We start from the raw sequence: 22493 nt of genomic DNA, 5'->3' as shown, positions 1-22493 counted from the left end.
TGGACCTCCCCAAACAACTTTCACTAGAGCAATCTTCTTACCTCTCAGGGTCTTCTCTTCTCGGTCATCTATCCGAATTGGCAACACCTCAACGGTCAAATTATCCCTCACCTGAATATCATCCAACTGAACAACATGCGAAGGATCCGCAATATATTTTCTCAACTGAGATACATGAAACACATCATGCAGATTAGAAAGCGATGGCGGTAAAGCTATCCGATACGCCACTTCCCCAACCCTCTTCAAAACCTGATACGGACCCACAAACCTCGGAGTAAGCTTTTTAGACTTTAAAGCTCTACCCACACCTGTCGTCGGAGTAACTCTCAAGAACACATGATCTCCCTCTTGGAACTCAAGTGCCTTCCTCCTCTTATCATGATAACTCTTCTGACGACTCTGAGAAATCTTCATTTTCTCCTGAATCATCTTAACCCTTTTAGTCGTCTGCTGCACAATCTCAGGTCCGAGTACAACACTCTCACCTGGTTCATACCAACACAATGGAGTTCTACACCTCCTACCATACAATGCTTCATATGGAGCCATACCGATACTAGCATGAAAACTATTATTATAAGTAAACTCCACCAACGGCAAATAACTATCCCAAGAACCACTCTGCTCCAACACACAAGCTCTCAACAAATCCTCCAAGGATTGGATAGTTCTTTCAGTCTGACCATCAGTCTGAGGATGATAAGCTGAACTCAACCTCAACTTAGTCCCCAACGCTTTCTGCAAACTTTCCCAAAATCTAGAAGTAAATCTGGGATCTCTATCAGACACAATACTGGATGGAATACCATGCAGCCTCACTATCTCCTCAATATACAACTCTGCCAACTTCTCTAAAGAGTGATTAATCTTCATCGGCAAGAAATGCGCCGACTTAGTCAATCGATCCACAATCATCCAAATAGAATCATTACCTTTCACCGTCCTCGGCAATCCCGTCACAAAATCCATGGAAATGCTATCCCACTTCCATTCAGGAATCTTCAAAGGTTGCATCATACGCCACCGTCTTCTCCGGCTAGCTTTGGCGAAGGCCAAAAATTACAGAAGAATAAATGTGCACCACAACGCACGATCCAGGTACCAAATGAAAGGTGGAGTGATGTACATCACTCCTATGCCACTCAATTCCACTCTAATCTCTAGATTGAGAGAAATCAGAGATGGAAGTTTTGTGGTGTTCAAGTGAACTTGCTGATTTTCAAAAATTGGAAACATAATAATGTTGCCTCTATGCAGAGGACTTCAGATCACACAAAATCAAGGCAAATGGAACAATATATGAGCTGGTTCGAAGCAAAATGAAGTTGAGGAAAACCTTTGAATTGTGAAGAATTGAGTCAAGATCCTTGGGTTCTTTTGCAAACAGAAAGCTCTATGGATCAAGTTGAAGAGGTCTAGGAACTTTTAGATCTAAGAAAACAGTCGAGGAAACTGAATTCTAGATCTGAAAATTTGAGAGAAAAGAGAGAGTTCCTTTGGTGTGAGGGATGGGATTTCAATTGCACAACATATAGGGCGCCTTAAGGTTGAAGAAATGAGAGGCCAAGCACTCCTATATATAACAAATGGCAATGTAGAAGCATGAACAAAGCATTGCATGGGAGAAGAGGGCCTCCATGCATGGGCCTGTACAGGCGCATGGAGGGCCCAATTCTGATTGGAATGGAAAGCTTATATCATAATTAGATGGAATGGACGTGCAGATATGATTGCAAATGAGTGTGCATGGAGTTTTCAAATGGTTTCTAAAATTGCACATAATTCTTCATCTCTTCGAAAATGATGCTTCCAAAATCCAAATGCATCCTTATGAGTAATGGTTGGAAATCTTGTTGTATACAGAACAAATGTCATGTTGATCAAAAATTCATTTGGGCCTTGGAAAATAATGAAATTTGAGCTTGAAGTGTAGGGTGCAAAACATGCACATGTGAATTTTCCAAAATTGGTCAATGTTCATGCCCTTCTGTCTCAATGATGCAAGCTGCAAATGTTAAAATCTTCGACATGAAAGTTGTAGATATTTTCAAGACAATCAATTTGGACTTAAATTTTGCATCATTTGGATTTTGGATGAAGAAGTTATGGGAACTTGAAGTTGGACTTTTTCACATTTCAATGTACTTGGCCCAAAGTGACCTATAATGTTTTGCATTATCACATGTATTTCTTTTGAGATTTTGCAATTTTTCTCAACATAAAATTTTAAGTAGACACATTAAGCTTACCAATTCATTAAGTCTCACCTCAAAATCATGAAAAATGAAGGAGTTATGTTCTTGGGAAGTTGACCCAAAATTAGGGTTTCAGTCAAAATGACCTATAATGTCTTGGAATGGACGATGACCTTCCAAGCTTCAAGTAAAATTTTGATGAACATGAAAGTTGTTCATATGGTCCTTAAGAACATTTTTTCTCTTTGGGTCATCTCCATTTGACCAACACATAAAAAGTTAGGTCTCAATGTATTTCAAAATAGTCAGATGAATTGACTGATCAACTTCTCAAGTCTACAACTCATATCTTGATGAATTGATGATTGAGGGCACTCAATTAAGTTCAAATATGCATGAAATGATGAATTAAAGAACTTCCCTTGATTTTATTTGACCATGGGTTGAGGTTGCTTCATGAGCAAGGCACAGTTGATGAACAGATGAATTAGGGTTTCCTTGGGAAACATACCTCAAACCCTTTGATTTGCTTGATAAAAATGATGAATTTAGATACTTGGGAGGCATATTTGATGGATGAGAGGTTTGAGAACCATTTCCATGTTTGCTTTTATCTCCTCTTGACCATATCATTGTACAAAGGATCTCCTAGAAGCTTTAGACCTTGTGACTGCTCAAGCTACAAACAAAAGATGTTAGTGACATATTTTTGTGCTTTTGGTTAGTGAATAAAATTAGAAAAGCAATAATATACAATTCAAGCATGCTTGGTGATCTCAAACCACTCACAAGAGGTCCCACCCAAAGGCCAAAAGGGAACCAAGATGCTTATGATCCTTGAGGCTATGCAAATGCAATGTTATGATGCCATGAGGGATCTTAGGGTCAAAATTAGGGTCTTACAGATGCCCCTATTTAAGGTCATTCTAGCCGGAGAAGTGAAGGTTAAAATCTTCGTCTCGACTGGTGTATAATGGGCTTAAATAATAACAAAGAGACGAATTTTGGTCCCTAAGAGACCTCATGATGCAGATGTATGGTTGCAAAAAGGTAATACTCTATGGGGATATGTGTCCATAAAGAAGAAAAGAAATTCAGAGAAACTGACAATTGTTGAATGTAATTTTAAGTGTCGGGTTTTTGTTATCGTATCCACAGGGATTGTAAGATATCACCGCCTTTCGATGGTTGTATTAATTCTTAGCTTAAGGTAACAATGGGGTTTTGGTATTTGTCACGGTATCTTGCATAAAAGTGTAATAAAAAGCGGTAAAAGTTTTGGTTTGAATATTTGAGAAATATTGCCAAAGTTAGGGTTCGACGATCACTTTGCATGTATATGTTCGATCAACAAAACTTATAAACTCCTTTAGATGATAAATTATTTCACAAAGTCCTCCCAATGTGTTTATCTCTAACACACATTGTGAGTTTTTCCATTTTGATCCATTGTTTATCTCTATCACAATCTATCAAAATGACAACTTTTTGGTTCAACCTTATGGTGAACAAAATCATTCATTACTATCTCTAGCTAACAAACAAGATTGGATGAAAACCTAGGTTAAGAGTTGGTAAACATCTCTCGATCATAAACCAACACAAAGAGTTTTGAATAAGAACAAAGTTTTCATCATATATTCACCATTAAAGAGTTTACAAATGAAGATCCTTACATTTACACACAAAGCTAATGATCATCTACATCTAACCTTGACAAATGGAGGACTTAGCTACTCATTTTCATGGTAGCTTGGTCGGCAAGTTTCGGAAGAAGGTTGATCAACATCCAAGTCGAATAATCAAGATTGGATGGGAATCCACCTTCTTTTTGTGAAAGATGGTTAAGAGATGAAGAGAAATGGTTTTTAGGTCACAAAAGATCCTTGGAACAATGCTGTAAAAATATCTGGAAAAAGTACAAAAGTATGGAAAAACAAGGTATGGCTCCAAAAAGTGGCACTTGCTACTTATAGAGCAGCTACTGGGCTGTCATGCTCGCTAGGCGAGCAGAATGGCTCGCCTAGCGAGCCCCTAAATTAGGCACCTGAGGCACCTGCGCCCAGAGAAACAGCCTTTACCAGACTGTCATGTTCGCCTAGCGAAGGACACGCTTCAACCTTCGCCCCAGCGAGGTTGAGAGGTTTTGCTACTGGAATGCTCGCTGGGAGCTCGCTAATGGCTCGCCTAGCGAGTGAGTGCTGGCTGCGCTTTTCACCAAGTCTGGACGTGTTCACCAGACACCTCGCTGGAAGCTCGCCTAGCGAGTGTGGTCATGTTTGCCTCTGTTAAATACTGGAGCTTCTCGCTGGACGCTCGCCTAGCGAGTCCTTCGCCACAGCCCTCGCCTAGCGAGGCAGCTGATGAATGCTTGTTTCATTTGATCCCTTTGCCACGTTTCTTGTGTCTTCATTTTCTATTATTTCATGCCTACTTCCTGTACAATAACACACAAATCAAAGGTACCAAGATAGATTATCATTGCATTGCATTTCATCTAAAACAAAGGTGGTTTCGACATTTTAGCAAGGAAATGGAGTGAAAGATACCCATATTTGATAGCTCAAATAAGCACTTTTGGGTATCTAACAACTCTCCCCAACTAGATTCTTGCTTGTCCTCAAGCAAAGTATGCCTCTTGAAGGACAAGAGGATTTGCTTTAAGAAAATGGTTTCTCCGAAGTTGGATAAAACGGCTCAAACACAAGCTGTCGCATCCGCGAAAAACAACCGGCGGGACTCAAATAAAAACACAACACAGAGCCGCCACTGCGCGTTATTTATCCCAAGATAGGGAAAGGAAACGCTCAGAGAAACCTGGAAAGGAAATGGTCTTGCGACCAAAGAGAAAGGGTAAGGGAGTCGGTTACGCAAGGGGAAGGTATTAGCACCCCTCACGTCCGTCGTACTCGACGGGATCCACGTTCTAAAATAAAGAATAGGTTGCTAAACATCACACACACACACAGGGAACGCAGGTGGGGTTAAGAGAAGGGAGCTCGATAGGACATCGCATCCTATCCCTACATATCTTGTCTGGAACAAGAATCAGAGCCACTGTAGTTCGGCTTACGCACGCCAAACAACACAAAACACACCAACAAATGGCAAACATGGAGCCCGACAACCACTTGATGGAATTACGTCAGCATCCGAACCAAAACACACTCAAAAGGGCAAACGTGGAGCCCGACAGCCAATCACTGGACTTACGTCGGCATCCGAACCAAACACACGCCAGAGGGCAAACGTGGAGCCCGACTGCCAATCACTGGACTTACGTCGGCATCCGAACCAAAACACACGCCAGATAACAGGTAAACACACACAAAAAAGAAAAAGGTTGCCCGGAGTGGTCTCGCACGACCACCTGCCTACATACCTCGTCTGGAACAAGGATCAGGGCGATGTAGTTCCCCCTCAAGGAAAGAAAATTTAGCCAGAAACCACGGGAAGACACACTACCAGGGAGCTGTACTCGAGCCTAGCGTTGTCATGCATCATTACCCTATGTTCAGGTTTCTACCTACTTGCACAACTGCAAGCTAGTCCTATCCAGGAAAGAAGCAAGCATACAAGCATACAAACAGAACAACCCAAGCATTTCAAACAAATATTCACATAGCACACACTATAACCAATCAAGTGAGGCTCACACAATGGGTTTGACTGCCGAAGCAAGTCATCTGTACATGGGTATTGCTCGCTCTTAACCTTGCCATTACGAGGCTAAGGTGAAGCAGATGAAAGGGTGAAGTGAGGTTGAGACCTCACAGCTCTTATCCCTGACCAGGGAGAGCTTTTAGACAAAGGAGCGTGGGTCCAGAATGGAGGGACCCTTCTACGCTCAAAGACTCTGACTCGATTGTGCAACAACACGAGATCTTGGGTTTGTGTCCCAATGCATCAACACACAGCCGTGTGAGCAGAGGGACGACTCACAGAATAGTGGGGGATAGATTGCATATCCCTTTGATCCACCAATTGCCTCTTAGAGGTCTTTCACCTGCTTGGCACAAATGTAAACAATCACAAACATCGCCTCTTAAGGAGGACTTCAGACAGTTTGCCCGGCCAAATAACAGGCCAGGTCTCCAGACTACATGAAGAATAGAAGTCCTACCTCAAGTGGTTTAAAAACCAAGCAGCAGCAAGCAAGTTCTTAAAGAACTGTAAGCAACTTAATGTACCTGAAAATAATCAAGTATCATCAGTACTCAGACAGACAACAATAAACAGCAAATGTTAATCAGTCAGACTATACAGACAACACAAGCACATAAATGCAAGCTACAAGCTCAAGCTCAAGCTTCACAACCTACAAAACAAAGTTATGTTAGTCCTCAACATCAAACACATCCAATTTAATCAACTTGGCTCAAACCCTTTATGCATTATGCATTTCATCCTGAAAAATCAAGCAAATGTGAGAAACTGGACCACTAGGCCAAGCCTAGGGTCCAAAAGGGAGAAAAAATTCTAAACAGAAAGCAATTCTCAACCAAACTCAAATTAACACAAATAGAAAGCCAAGGCAATTGATCCCATGTCTATACCATTCACCAATATTATTTCATGACCAAAACATCACAAACTAGGTCAAATGCAACATCCAATGTCCAAACAGAATGAATTCCATCAAAAGCATACCAAAATAATTCCAAAAATCCTCAAATAATTCACACCTAAACAGGACATATTCAAGGTATAGCATGTCAATTTTCAGCTCAATTGGACAAAAGGAACTATGTCAATGAAAATCAAGAAATACAGACACAAATATTCAAGCCAAACCATAACATCAACACATGCATTCACTTCAAAAATTCACAAGTCAATGAAAACAATTAATAAATGAATGGGACCAAAACAGGGATGTCCTATCATGTGTCTATAACCAGCATACCAAATTTCATCATCATCCAAAACCATATGAGCATTTCACACAAGATATCCCAACATATATCACACAAGCTTGCGTAATTGACCAACAGAGATGAAAAATATCAATCAAATTGAAAATGCCATATAAAAATCCAGAAAAATTCACATAACATCTCAACATATCCATGATCATACATGCAAAATTTCAATCCATTCTAACAAGCATAGGCTAGGCAAATAATTTCATGAAGTTGCCCTAATGAGGTGTGACACAAATTTTCACACCTAAGTTCAAAAATGCATATCTCACTCCACAGGTATCAAAACTCACAAACTTTATATGTAAATCACCACCAACATGTCTACAATCACCACAAAAAATTTCAGACATTTCTTTTAAGGCAGGAGAATTTCATAATGGAAATGGCAAAATGTGCACAAATATGACCTAAGTCAAACATCCCTAAGCAAAGTCAACAATTCATCATGCACAATTTGCAAAATCATACTCATAAAAAACTAGAGACAAAATGGAAGCTGTAGAAAAAATCCTCATACTTTTGTGACCTTCCAATAATTTTTTATGATTTTTCTAAGATTTATGTGATTTTTAAATAATTATTGAATGTTTTATTAATTAAAATGGATTTAATGGCAAACTTGTAATTTCCAGTCCAATGTCCAAAACGCTGGCGTTTTATTAATGCAGTGGAGGCGTGTGATTGGTTGGTTTAGGCGCGGTAAACATGTTTTGAAAACAGCAAAGCAAAAAAACGGATCAAACTCAAGGACTTTCCAGAATTCTCATCATTTTCACGCGTGTTTTTCCAGATTTGCAAGAACATGAAGAACAACAAACTTCAATGAAAATTAACATGCCTATAACCGTTGGAAAGGTCTGAGTGAGTAGAGTCCAAACATCATCACGATTTTGCCTAATTGTTCCTAAATCTCACGAATCGAACAACTTAGGGTTTGGCATCCTAACTTCTAATCAAGATAACTTCCTCTATGTTTCACCATTTCTAAAACCAAAGGTAGCATGATAAACTACATCAAACAGTCTACAAAACACATACAACAATTAACACAATGGCGAGATTCGATTTGGTACCTTGATTTGAAACCAGTGATGATTCGTGAGGCTTTGATGCTCAATTCCTCGAAACAGGTGGAGCTTGATGATGGAGAAGGTGATTAGAACGATCGCTTCAGCTCCAAGTTGCTTCTAGTGAACAGAATTCCAATTTGCCATTGATGTATCAAGGTTGAACAGTCACGAATGGTGAAGATCTGGATCTTGCTTTGCCAAAACAGTTGAGGTACAAGATGAATGGAGATTGAAGCAACAAAAATCACACGATTTGATGCAGAATTGGAAGAGATTTTGGAATTTGGTATTGTGTGTTCTTGAGAGAATTTGAGAAATTGGAGGGAAAAGAGATTGTGATTTGTGAAATTGTGAATTCTGTTAGAAGTTAGTTATGATTAAGCTTATATATCCCAGCTTAATCCATGCTTAATCACTTCAATTAACCAAAATGCCAATGATTAACAAATGTGTCATTTTCAAGCCAAGGGCAAAAATGTACTTTCATATGCCAGCCAATGCCAGCTCGTTGACAGCTCACACACTCTCAAAATGACATGTGTGAGCTGTTGCAACTTGTCTCATGTTGATTGGATGAGTATTTTGCATTTTCCACATGTGATGGCTATGTTATGCATTTTCAAGTCCATTTCAAAAGTCAATTCTCAAACCACAAGGCCTTGGCATGTTATGAGCATTCCAACAATTTCCAAATGTCATTTGTGAAGTGTTGCAAAAATCCTCATTCAAAAATTCACATTATTTCTCAAGTTGGACAATTTTGCCCCTGGACTTTTAACTGTACAGTTGAAATTTGACTTTTTGCATTGACCATTTTTGATAAAATCCAATTATGCACCATGAAAGTACATGTCAAATGGAGTTTGTGCATAAAAAGAACATCCAATTTGGACACTCCATGTGGAAGTTATGCCCTCCTGATTATGGGTCATTTTTGAAATTCCCTGGACCATATCTTGCCAACCATACATGGGATTTTCAAGTTCTTGGACTTTTTGGAAAGGTGAGAACAAGATCTACAACGTTCATGTTGAACAAATTTTCATTGGAAGCTTCCTTGGACATGTAATTTTGAGGTCAAAAACTTTCCATTTTTGGAAATTTCCATTACAAGTCACTTTCTATTTTTGGCAATTTTTGTTTTGACTTTATTTTCTCCATTCTTGAGCTTTGACATGTCAAATAACACTTGTTCCAACATGAATGAAGTGTATCCAACTCATTTCCACCTCCAAATCCATTAAATCATGTACAGTTGACCACAGTTGACTTTTCAACTGATAGATGAATTTGGCAATGCATAGATCAAACTGAACCCCAATCTCCTGATGAAATGGCTCAAGGATGAAACCCTAGCCTCAATAAGCTTCATAAAACCATGGGATGATCCCCATCTCCACCATTGACCCCATCTCCTGATCATGCCCTGATTGGCCCAATGCAACTAATTAGGGTTGACCAGTGGTCAAAACCCTAATCTCAAGGAAAGTGCTTCAACACTCTGATAATATCAAACCATGATGATGATGAATCATTGTAATCAAGATGAAGACCAATATCCTTTGAGAATCACAAAACCCTAACTCATAGCCCAATCCTCAGATGGCTAATGATCAGTGAATAAAACCCTAGCTTGCACATGACCTCTTCATCTCCTGATCAAGACTTATGAGGATGACTTGCACAATGTAACCACATGATATGCAATATGCAATGCCTAATGACCTAAAAAATGATATGTAATATGTTATGCTAGTCCCAAGAGAGGAGGGCAAATTTTGAGGTGTTACAGCTGCCCTTATTCAATCCACTGTGAACCTGTCGATATGAATAGCCCCGACTTTCAGATGATCAGGATGAAGAGTGATTGAATACCAAGAACAGACGAACAATTTGCACTCTGATGGGAAAATAATTAACAACACCTGTCAGAATCGACGAAGAAACAGTCTTGAAGAAAAATCCGTCTGGTACGGAGCAAGTCGGCCTAATCACCGAAACAGGAATGTCGACCTGGATACCAAAATAAATGGCAACGCAGGGATAACCATGGCCAGAACACCACTCATCCGCCCGGGATTATTATTCTTCTTCTTTTTTTTCTTTTCCTGGACCCCGAAATTTTCTTTTGCGCAAATGATCCTCGGATCACCGCATTCTTGAACCCCAAAAATTCTTCTCTGCGCAAACGATCCTCGGATCTCTGCATTTGCACCCCGAAATTTTCTTTTACGCCAATGATCCTCAGATCACCGCATTTGAACCCCGTTCTTCTGTTTGCCAAATAATGAACCCCATTCTCCGATTTGAACCCCAGTCGCCTGACGATAACTCACGATCGCCAATATGAACCCCGTTCTCCAGAAAATGCCGCAACATCTCCTTTTCTCCATTTGAACCCCATCTCCAGAAAATGCCTCAACATCTTCTTTTCTCCATTTGAACCTTGATCTCCAATCTCTCGTGATAATTCCGCTGGCAATGACGGAAATAACACCAAACCACTCTGAGGGCGACATGTCAGAGGGTATACCTTCACAAAAGGAAGGTAGCATGTGTATCTCTTCCTCAGAAGACACCTATAACGACCTCCATTGGCCTCAGCCAGAGTATAAGGTAATACATGAACAGAAGATAATCCTAAGGACCTCATCCCGGATACAATCTTCAACTCCAATCTTCATTTGAACCCCAGAAAATGCCTCAGCATATACTCTTCTCTGATTGAACCCCAGTCTCCAGAAAATGTCGCAACACTTCCCTTTCTTCATTTGAACCCCATCTACAGAAAATGCCTCAACATCTCCTTTTCTCCATTTGAACCCCGGAATCGCGCTGATCGCGTAACGTCTTCTGATTTTATTTCCATCTCCGTCCGACGAAAAAATTCCTCCAGTATCGCACTACTGGAGAACATTGCTGATCTGACGTCATGGTGCTAGACCCCTCAGGGTAACATTTTCACCACCCGATGAAACAAAACTCCAAGCGGTAACCACGGCTTGAGACTAGCTCTATGCTTGCAACAATGATGCATGATCTTTTTCTGCGTAATGCTCCATAATTATGGAAATGCTACGCGATTTATTATTTTTTCTATGCAATATGCTATGCTATTTTTACATGATGAATGCATAAAAAGCATCCCCCTCAAGAGACTCTTCTGAGGAGCACGAGACACTCTGCTGAGGAACTCGTCAATACTCTGATTCCACCCTGCTGGGGAATACCACTGCTGTTGGGAAAAGGCAACCCTTGCTGAGGAAGAACCTCCTTTGCACCCAATCCGCTCGGGAAACTGCTGGGGATAAGCACCACCAACACTCTGTGGGGATACAACAGTTTTTGACTTGCTGGGGATATCAATCCCGACTCTGCTTCGGGAAATCCTCACAGATACCTGACGACTTCACTGGGGAAATGCTCACGGATACTCCGTTGGGAAAACAACCACCTCCAGGCTCATTGACGGGGGAAGCATCAATCTATCACCTGCTGGGGATAACCATCCTGACCCTGCTAGGGAAACGCATATCACTCCTGCTGGGGACACCCATGCAATCCATACGTAGAATCAACTCAGTTGGGGATGCAAAAATCCGTCTGCTACGGAAACTTATCCAATCCACTGGTAGGATGAACACTGCTGGAGATATATTTCATTGAAACCCGCTCCACTCGGGGATAACAACCTTCATACCTGGCTGCTGAGGAAACATCAATTACCTGCCGGGGATAACCATCTCGACTCGGCTAAGGGATCCATAGACCTTAGATCTGCTAGGGAGTTGATCCTCTACTTCTGCTTGGGGACCTAGCTGAGGAAATGAGAAAAGTTGGTATAGAACACCCGTCGACTTGTCGAACCATGGTATCCACCTCCCAATCTCGTATCAGCTTTCCACTTTTGAGAACTCCCAGACTCGTCTGGACCTTTTCTGCTCCATCATCTTGTATTCCCAATCGCTCCGCGCCCGACGAGAACGTACTCCTGGGATGTATACAGAATTTTCAATCTTCCGACTTTGAAGAGTCTTTTTGATTAATTTCAAGGGTCGTCGTACGTCTCGTCGTTTCTCCGTCCCTTCTTCATGCACTCGTCCCTGGTCGGACTCTGCGGGGAATTACATACTTCCAAGTCTTCCGACTTTGAAGAGTCTTCTTGATTACCATCAAGGATCGTCGTATGTCTCAACGTCTTCGTCATCCCTTCTTCATTCATTCGTCCCTGATTGGACTCTCTGGGGATTTGTTTTCCACCAGCTTCCACATCACAACCTGCAAGTGAGTGAGAATATCTAACAGTTCCTGCAAAACAAACCGTTAAATAAAACCGTGCCCCAAGCATGTCAAGATTCAACACTTGGGTCACTCGACCTTCCCAATAAGATTTCAAGCTTTCAATCTTATAAACATGCATTGGAAGGAACCTGTATGTATTAAAATGCAAAATTCTTTATCAAAATAATCGGATGTTTTTGCAATCAAAGCGGTAATGAAAAACAAAAATAGAATTATTTGACTGAATATGCATTTTATTGATTGAAAAAAAGTGTGGCTCAAATGAGCAATACAAAGGAAGCAATTCCTGAAAAGAGGTAATTGCACAAAAGGAAAAATCTGTCCTAATGGCAATGTGAAACTCGTGATCTCATCGAGTTCCAACTCGGTTACACCCCATATGTCCTCAGACTCTCCAATCTTTCTGCCTTCTGAACAAGACGATTCCAACTGATCCTTACCGGGTGGGTATTATCCATGATGCTTTAACCAAAGCGCAAACGATCATGCTGGACGCAGTTGTTCGTTTCAATCCCTCTTTTGCCTGGACCGCCCTTCCGGGTTTTCAGTCCACCGGGATACCCATTTTTGCCCAAGTCGCCTTTTCAGGTTTTCGACTTGTCAGGTGTACATTTTTCATTTTTATCCCTAATTTTTGCCCGAACCTTTCTTTCTGTTTTTGGTTCGCCGGGATGCCCATTTTTGCCTGGACTGTTTTGCTCTTTTCGTCCAGCGGGTCAATTCATACGAAGTATTTTTTAACTGCGTCCGCATTCACAGGGGATGGAAAATCCTCACCATCCATGGTCGTTAACAACAAGGCTCCACCAGAGAAAACCTTCTTGACCACGAATGGACCTTCATAATTGGGTGTCCACTTGTCCCTTCGATCGTTTTGAGGAGGAAGGATCCTTTTCAGCACCATATCACCCACGTGATATACCCGAGGTCGCACCTTCTTGTCAAAAGCACGCTTCATCCTCTGCTGGTACAACTGCCCATGACAGATGGCCGCTAGCCTCTTTTCCTCAATCAGGCTCAACTCTTCATACCGGGTCCTTACCCATTCAGCCTCTTGCAACTTGACGTCCATCAGGACTCTCAAAGAGGGAATCTGAACCTCAACCGGTAATACCGCTTCCATTCCATATACTAATGAGAAAGGATTTGCCCCAGTAGATGTACGCACCGATGTGCGATACTCAAGATACCAACTTCGTACTCAGCCACCATCGTTGGTGTGTTCACCTGTTATCCTGGAAACGAAGGGAACATGGGATCCTTTCGGCATTACCAAAGCAACACTAATTCCTTCCCATTAACCCCATCAGACATCAGAATCCGTTCGGATTCAGGGTCAGGCCCCTCCTCCGGGATCGGTTACTCTCAATCTTTCGATTGGAGCACCTCGAGATGTCCTCATCAGGGAATTCAAACTTCATCGGTTGATAATCCTCAATGGGTTGATGGGCGATATAATCAGACAATACACCCCTTTTGATTGTTTTCTGAGCGCATCACAAATCAGTCAACATTCTTTTGCTCTCTCCCAACCCGTCCGGTCAATGTTGGCTCTTTCAGAAATCTACCTGATCAGATCCATCTCGAAATCCACAAAGTGGTATGAATCAGCATATACTGTCTCAGTCGGCGAGCAGCCTATGCCAAAGTACATCAAGTTTTCTCGAACAGTGAATGTACTGTTTCACAGTCGATAAACTTTTTGCTAAGGTAAATTGCATGCTCTTTTCGACAAGACTCGTCATGCTGACCCAATACACCTCGTAGACCCCTCGAAGGCCGTCAAGTATCAGATTAACAATTTCTCCCTCCACATAAGGCATCAGAATAAGAGGTTCCTGCAACTTATTCTTTTATTCTTTCAATGCCCCTTGGCAATCATTATTCCACCTAACCGTTTGATTCTTTTTTCCAACAACTTGAACATAGGTTCGCACGTGGCTGTTAGATGAGATGTGAACCATGACATGTAGTTCAATCTATCTAAGAAACCACGAACCTCTTTTTTTATTCTCGGTTCAGGCGTTTCTCTTATTGTTTTTTTTTCTTATTTTATTTTATTTTATTTATTTTATTTTATTTTTTTTGCAGGATGAACCTCGATTCCTCCCTTACAACTTATGATGAACCCCAACATCTTACCGGACCGCACTCTGACAGTGCACTCATCTGAATTCAACCTCAGTTTGAATCATTTCAACTGGTCAAACGACTTGCCCCGGTCTGCCAGATGCCCCTCTTCTGTTTGGGACTTTGCTATCATGTCATAGCATTTGATTCCATGATGAATCATATCATGAAACAAAGTCACCATGGCTCTCTGATACAGGCACTGGCGTTCTGCTTCTCCAGAGGACAGTCTTCTCTCCATGGTAGCTTGTGCATAACGACATCGGTATCCGACCCTGGCATATCCTGACATGACCAGGCGAAGGTATCCACATGCTCTTTCAACAAGGCTACCATTCTGCTCTCGATTCGCCTCTGCAGCGGCTCCAATTTTCCTCCTTCCTGACCTCGGCGGTGCTTGGAATAACAATCTCAATCCGCTCCGCATGCGGCTGAATCACCCTCTCCTCTTGTTTCAACAACCTGGCTAATTCCAGCAGATCACAATCTTCTTCGCCTTCTTCTTCAGCCTGATTGCTCGGATTGTTGAAGTCATATGAGGGGTAACCAAATTGTTATCAATGAGATCCGGAGAATTATTTTTTGAATTCGAAACGAGACAAATCAAAAAAAGAGAAAAATGAAAATAAACATTGCCATTTTTATTTGTTTTTAAACTGCAAAAATAAATGAAAAACAGGGAACACCGCTTTTTGACTGAAAAACATCCATTTATTAATGATGCAGAAATGTTGCAAAATATGAACATGAGGTGGCCCTCACAATGAACCAGTACGTGTCGGGCAACACGCATGGCTTTCATGCAAATAAGAACTGAAAACAAGAAATATTACTCTTTCAGTAGAGTGACAGTGCTGATCTGTTAGGCCTTCCAGCTTCCTGGTACGCACGATTTTATCCACAATTCCAGTTCGCGGTCACTATCAATCTCTTCACCCACTGTATAGGCGTGATCTGAATCTAGCATTTCGGCACTGACAAAGGTGAACGACGGACGACGTCCTCTGTTCTGCTCAGACGAGTCTTGACCTGGATGATAACCAATCCCAAACATATCCGCCTTTACCACAATGCCTATGATCTGTCCCCAGCCTGGGATCCCTCCATTTCTCACCACTTCCAATGCCTGCTTGTAAGAAGAAATGGACGACTTTTTCTCTTTCTCAACACCAACGGCATTTTTCACCTTGACGGTTTCGACTGCCAGACTGGGTACTTTACACCTTACATCGTCCATTTCTACTTTCATCTTTCTCTAGACCGATTCCCCAATTACTACACACCCCTTTTGTAGCGATGGCCGCACAACAATCATCAACACGAGGGAAAGCTCCATTTTTCGTCGGGCGTTTTGGGACCACAGACATGGGCATTCTTAACTGATCCTGCTCAGTCACCTCTATCCCTTTTTTGTCCTTCGACATCATTTCCACTTTTACAGAACCATGCCTTGTCACGGGGTTAGCACTATTATCTGTCGTCGGTGCAAAATTGATTGCCTTAGAGTCCACCAAGTCTTGGACCACATGCTTAAAAGCTTTGCAATCCTCAACATGATGTCCGGGTGCTCCAGCATGGAACTCACACCTGACATTCTCATCATAACTGGCAGGCCTCTGATCAAGTTTTAACAGAGTCAACATCCTCGGCTGCACCAATCCAAGACCCTTCAACCTCTTAAACAAAGAGGCGTAAGTCACGGGCGGCTTATTGAAATGACGATCTGTCGTCCTCCTTCTCACTTGGCCCACTGCTCTTTGTGTCCTCTGCTGAGGTGGTGGTTGCCGCTGTTGTGCAGATGAATCACCAACAGGAATGGTTACGGTGGCAGCATAAGGGTGGTAACGATCCTTACCGCATTCTCTTTTAGTCTGCGCACCACCTGATTCAACCTTCTTCTTGGGCTGACCACTGTCAAGGGATTTCTTCACTACAGAGCCAGAGGGATTTGTTACTTCGGATGACAGAGCCTTTCCCTGAACTTTCTCCTTGATCATCCAGCCCTCAATCCTTTCCAATCTCTCGGCCATGGCTTTCTGCCCCAAGGCAAGCCCTTGCACAACACTGAACAAATCCCTCACCATCTCTTTCAGTTCGAGGATGTCGGCGTTGGGAGAATCCATCAGTTTGGATTTGTTGCCCCTAGCAGGATATCTGAGCAAACAAGCTATGCGCACCGGTTGACACCTACAAAACAGCAAATGGGTTAATATGCATGAATGCAACGTCTATCCATATGAGGAAGATTCCGTCCTTTGATTCTGGTTTCATCGAGACGGATAATATTTCACCAATAACATTTTGACATCCAGATGTCTCTCAACCAGATTCTCAATCCATAATACTCCCCATATGGCTAGATGTAGGTTTAATGCAGATGAATGCAAAATGAGAATGATGCTGATGAATGAATGCACTGCCATCCTCCAAGTCATCTGATCATCTGCTCTGAACCACAACCCGAATCTCTGAACTGATCATAACCATCTGAGGGAACATGTACCCACAATTCCAACTCAAGGGATTCCGAAATAAAAGGAAGACAGATACATCATCATCATCATCAAACCATCTCTGAACAGATACCCACTGAATCTCCGAATCGGCCCAGGGAATCCTGAAATAAACGGATCCCCACTGATAGCATCGGCCCGGGGAATCCTGAAATAAACGGATCCCCACTGATAAATAACACGGACAACACTCCGGCGTCTCGGAAATAAATGATCATAAATCCGACTTATAAATATGACTCTGATCCACGGAGCAAAAGTCACCATCTGAGTCACCAACAGAACATGCATCAGACATAATCAACCCTCCCCTCATAGGTAAATTCTAAACAGGTCACCCTAAGGCGGATAATAGTCTCGACAATCGGGCAGAGATACTCAATGGGTTTGCCCTTTCGGGTGTGCCATTGTAGCTCCCTTAAGATCGTCTAAACCAAAGATCCGGGAAATGATCGGTCACCAGAGTCAACAGCTCAAATGAAGTAACTCAACCAAAGTGGAGTACCCCACAGAGGAAAGCACTATCAAATGAACCTCGTCTGGCTTGTGGTATGTCACGTTGCAACAATATGCTGATAAAGCACATGAGGAACGCGAGACCACACTAATCCTAGGTGTATACTCGGGCCTGGGTTTTAGCCCCACTCAGAACACCCACCCCAACACAGAGGAACCACCTGCACAGAGGACGGCAACATGATAGAATGATGCATGCAAATATTTAATGCAAATATATACATTGGTTAGAATAATAAATGCAATAAATACAACAACACAAGCAACCTAAACTATCCTAAAACGCTAGGAAGGACTCGCTTAGGGAAGATGGACCAGCACAGGTCAACATCTTGTAGTCCCCAGCAGAGTCGCCAGCTGTCGCATCCGCGAAAAACAACCGGCGGGACTCAAATAAAAACACAACACAGAGCCGCCACTGCGCGTTATTTATCCCAAGATAGGGAAAGGAAACGCTCAGAGAAACCTGGAAAGGAAATGGTCTTGCGACCAAAGAGAAAGGGTAAGGGAGTCGGTTACGCAAGGGGAAGGTATTAGCACCCCTCACGTCCGTCGTACTCGACGGGATCCACGTTCTAAAATAAAGAATAGGTTGCTAAACATCACACACACACACAGGGAACGCAGGTGGGGTTAAGAGAAGGGAGCTCGATAGGACATCGCATCCTATGCCTACATATCTCATCTGGAACGAGAATCAGAGCCGCTGTAGTTCGGCTTACGCACGCCAAACAACACAAAACGCACAAACAGATGGCAAACCTGGAGCCCGACAACCACTCGATGGAATTACGTCAGCATCCGAACCAAAACACACTCAAAAGGGCAAACGTGGAGCCCGACAGCCAATCACTGGGCTTACGTCGGCATCCGAACCAAAACACACGCCAGAGGGCAAACGTGGAGCCCGACTGCCAATCACTGGACTTACGTCGGCATCCGAACCAAAACACACGCCAGATAACAGGTAAACACACACAAAAAAGAAAAAGGTTGCCCGGAGTGGTCTCGCACGACCACCTGCCTACATACCTCGTCTGGAACAAGGATCAGGGCGATGTAGTTCCCCCTCAAGGAAAGAAAATTTAGCCAGAAACCACGGGAAGACACACTACCAGGGAGCTGTACTCGAGCCTAGCGTTGTCATGCATCATTACCCTATGTTCAGGTTTCTACCTACTTGCACAACTGCAAGCTAGTCCTATCCAGGAAAGAAGCAAGCATACAAGCATACAAACAGAACAACCCAAGCATTTCAAACAAATATTCACATAGCACACACTATAACCAATCAAGTGAGGCTCACACAATGGGTTTGACTGCCGAAGCAAGTCATCTGTACATGGGTATTGCTCGCTCTTAACCTTGCCATTACGAGGCTAAGGTGAAGCAGATGAAAGGGTGAAGGGAGGTTGAGACCTCACAGCTCTTATCCCTGACCAGGGAGAGCTTTTAGACAAAGGAGCGCGGGTCCAGAATGGAGGGACCCTTCTACGCTCAAAGACTCTGACTCGATTGTGCAACAGCACGAGATCTTGGGTTTGTGTCCCAATGCATCAACACACAGCCGTGTGAGCAGAGGGACGACTCACAGAATAGTGGGGGATAGATTGCATATCCCTTTGATCCACCAATTGCCTCTTAGAGGTCTTTCACCTGCTTGGCACAAATGTAAACAATCACAAACATCGCCTCTTAAGGAGGACTTCAGACAGTTTGCCCGGCCAAATAACAGGCCGGGTCTCCAGACTACATGAAGAATAGAAGTCCTACCTCAAGTAGTTTAAAAACCAAGCAGCAGCAAGCAAGTTCTTAAAGAACTGTAAGCAACTTAATGTACCTGAAAACAATCAAGTATCATCAGTACTCAGACAGACAACAATAAACAGCAAATGTTAATCAGTCAGACTATACAGACAACACAAGCACATAATGCAAGCTACAAGCTCAAGCTCAAGCTTCACAACCTACAAAACAAAGTTATGTTAGTCCTCAACATCAAACACATCCAATTTAATCAACTTGGCTCAATCCCTTTATGCATTATGCATTTCATCCTGAAAAATCAAGCAAATGTGAGAAACTGGACCACTAGGCCAAGCCTAGGGTCCAAAAGGGAGAAAAAATTCTAAACAGCAAGCAATTCTCAACCAAACTCAAATTAACACAAATAGAAAGCCAAGGAAATTGATCCCATGTCTATACCATTCACCAATATTATTTCATGACCAAAACATCACAAACTAGGTCAAATGCAACATCCAATGTCCAAACAGAATGAATTCCATCAAAAGCATACCAAAATAATTCCAAAAATCCTCAAATAATTCACACCTAAACAGGACATATTCAAGGTATAGCATGTCAATTTTCAGCTCAATTGGACAAAAGGAACTATGTCAATGAAAATCAAGAAATACAGACACAAATATTCAAGCCAAACCATAACATCAACACATGCATTCACTTCAAAAATTCACAAGTCAATGAAAACAATTAATAAATGAATGGGACCAAAACAGGGATGTCCTATCATGTGTCTATAACCAGCATACCAAATTTCATCATCATCCAAAACCATATGAGCATTTCACACAAGATATCCCAACATATATCACACAAGCGCGCATAATTGACCAACAGAGATGAAAAATATCAATCAAATTGAAAATGCCATATAAAAATCCAGAAAAATTCACATAACATCTCAACATATCCATGATCATACATGCAAAATTTCAATCCATTCTAACAAGCATAGGCTAGGCAAATAATTTCATGAAGTTGCCCTAATGAGGTGTGACACAAATTGTCACACCTAAGTTCAAAAATGCATATCTCACTCCACAGGTATCAAAAACTCACAAACTTTATATGTAAATCACCAGCAACATGTCTACAATCACCACAAAAAATTTCAGACATTTCTTTTAAGGCAGGAGAATTTCACAATGGAAATGGCAAAATGTGCACAAATATGACCTAAGTCAAACATCTCTAAGCAAAGTCAACAATTCATCATGCACAATTTGCAAAATCATACTCATAAAAAACTAGAGACAAAATGGAAGCTGTAGAAAAAATCCTCATACTTTTGTGACCTTCCAATAATATTTTATGATTTTTCTAAGATTTATGTGATTTTTAAATAATTATTGAATGTTTTATTAATTAAAATGGATTTAATGGCAAACTTGTAATTTCCAGTCCAATGTCCAAAACGCTGGCGTTTTATTAATGCAGTGGAGGCGTGTGATTGGTTGGTTTAGGCGCGGTAAACATGTTTTGAAAACAGCAAAGCAAAAAAACGGATCAAACTCAAGGACTTTCCAGAATTCTCATCATCTTCACGCGTGTTTTTCCAGATTTGCAAGAACATGAAGAACAACAAACTTCAATGAAAATTAACATGCCTATAACCGTTGGAAAGGTCTGAGTGAGTAGAGTCCAAACATCATCACGATTTTGCCTAATTGTTCCTAAATCTCACGAATCGAACAACTTAGGGTTTGGCATCCTAACTTCTAATCAAGATAACTTCCTCTATGTTTCACCATTTCTAAAACCAAAGGTAGCATGATAAACTACATCAAACAGTCTACAAAACACATACAACAATTAACACAATGGCGAGATTCGATTTGATACCTTGATTTGAAACCAGTGATGATTCGTGAGGCTTTGATGCTCAATTCCTCGAAACAGGTGGAGCTTGATGATGGAGAAGGTGATTAGAACGATCGCTTCAGCTCCAAGTTGCTTCTAGTGAACAGAATTCCAATTTGCCATTGATGTATCAAGGTTGAACAGTCACGAATGGTGAAGATCTGGATCTTGCTTTGCCAAAACAGTTGAGGTACAAGATGAATGGAGATTGAAGCAACAAAAATCACACGATTTGATGCAGAATTGGAAGAGATTTTTGGAATTTGGTATTGTGTGTTCTTGAGAGAATTTGAGAAATTGGAGGGAAAAGAGATTGTGATTTGTGAAATTGTGAATTCTGTTAGAAGTTAGTTATGATTAAGCTTATATATCCCAGCTTAATCCATGCTTAATCACTTCAATTAACCAAAATGCCAATGATTAACAAATGTGTCATTTTCAAGCCAAGGGCAAAAATGTACTTTCATATGCCAGCCAATGCCAGCTCGTTGACAGCTCACACACTCTCAAAATGACATGTGTGAGCTGTTGCAACTTGTCTCATGTTGATTGGATGAGTATTTTGCATTTTCCATATGTGATGGCTATGTTATGCATTTTCAAGTCCATTTCAAAAGTCAATTCTCAAACCACAAGGCCTTGGCATGTTATGAGCATTCCAACAATTTCCAAATGTCATTTGTGAAGTGTTGCAAAAATCCTCATTCAAAAATTCACATTATTTCTCAAGTTGGACAATTTTGCCCTTGGACTTTTAACTATACAGTTGAAATTTGACTTTTTGCATTGACCATTTTTGATAAAATCCAATTATGCACCATGAAATTACATGTCAAATGGAGTTTGTGCATAAAAAGAACATCCAATTTGGACACTCCATGTGGAAGTTATGCCCTCCTGATTATGGGTCATTTTTGAAATTCCCTGGATCATATCTTGCCAACCATACATGGGATTTTCAAGTTCTTGGACTTTTTGGAAAGGTGAGAACAAGATCTACAACTTTCATGTTGAACAAATTTTAATTGGAAGCTTCCTTGGACATGTAATTTTGAGGTCAAAAACTTTCCATTTTTGGAAACTTCCATTACAAGTCACTTTCTATTTTTGGCAATTTTTGTTTTGACTTTATTTTCTCCATTCTTGAGCTTTGACATGTCAAATAACACTTGT

This window comes from Lathyrus oleraceus, chromosome 4, assembly GCF_024323335.1.
Source record: "Lathyrus oleraceus cultivar Zhongwan6 chromosome 4, CAAS_Psat_ZW6_1.0, whole genome shotgun sequence".
NCBI lineage: Eukaryota > Viridiplantae > Streptophyta > Magnoliopsida > Fabales > Fabaceae > Lathyrus > Lathyrus oleraceus.
This window is presented reverse-complemented; position numbering follows the sequence as displayed.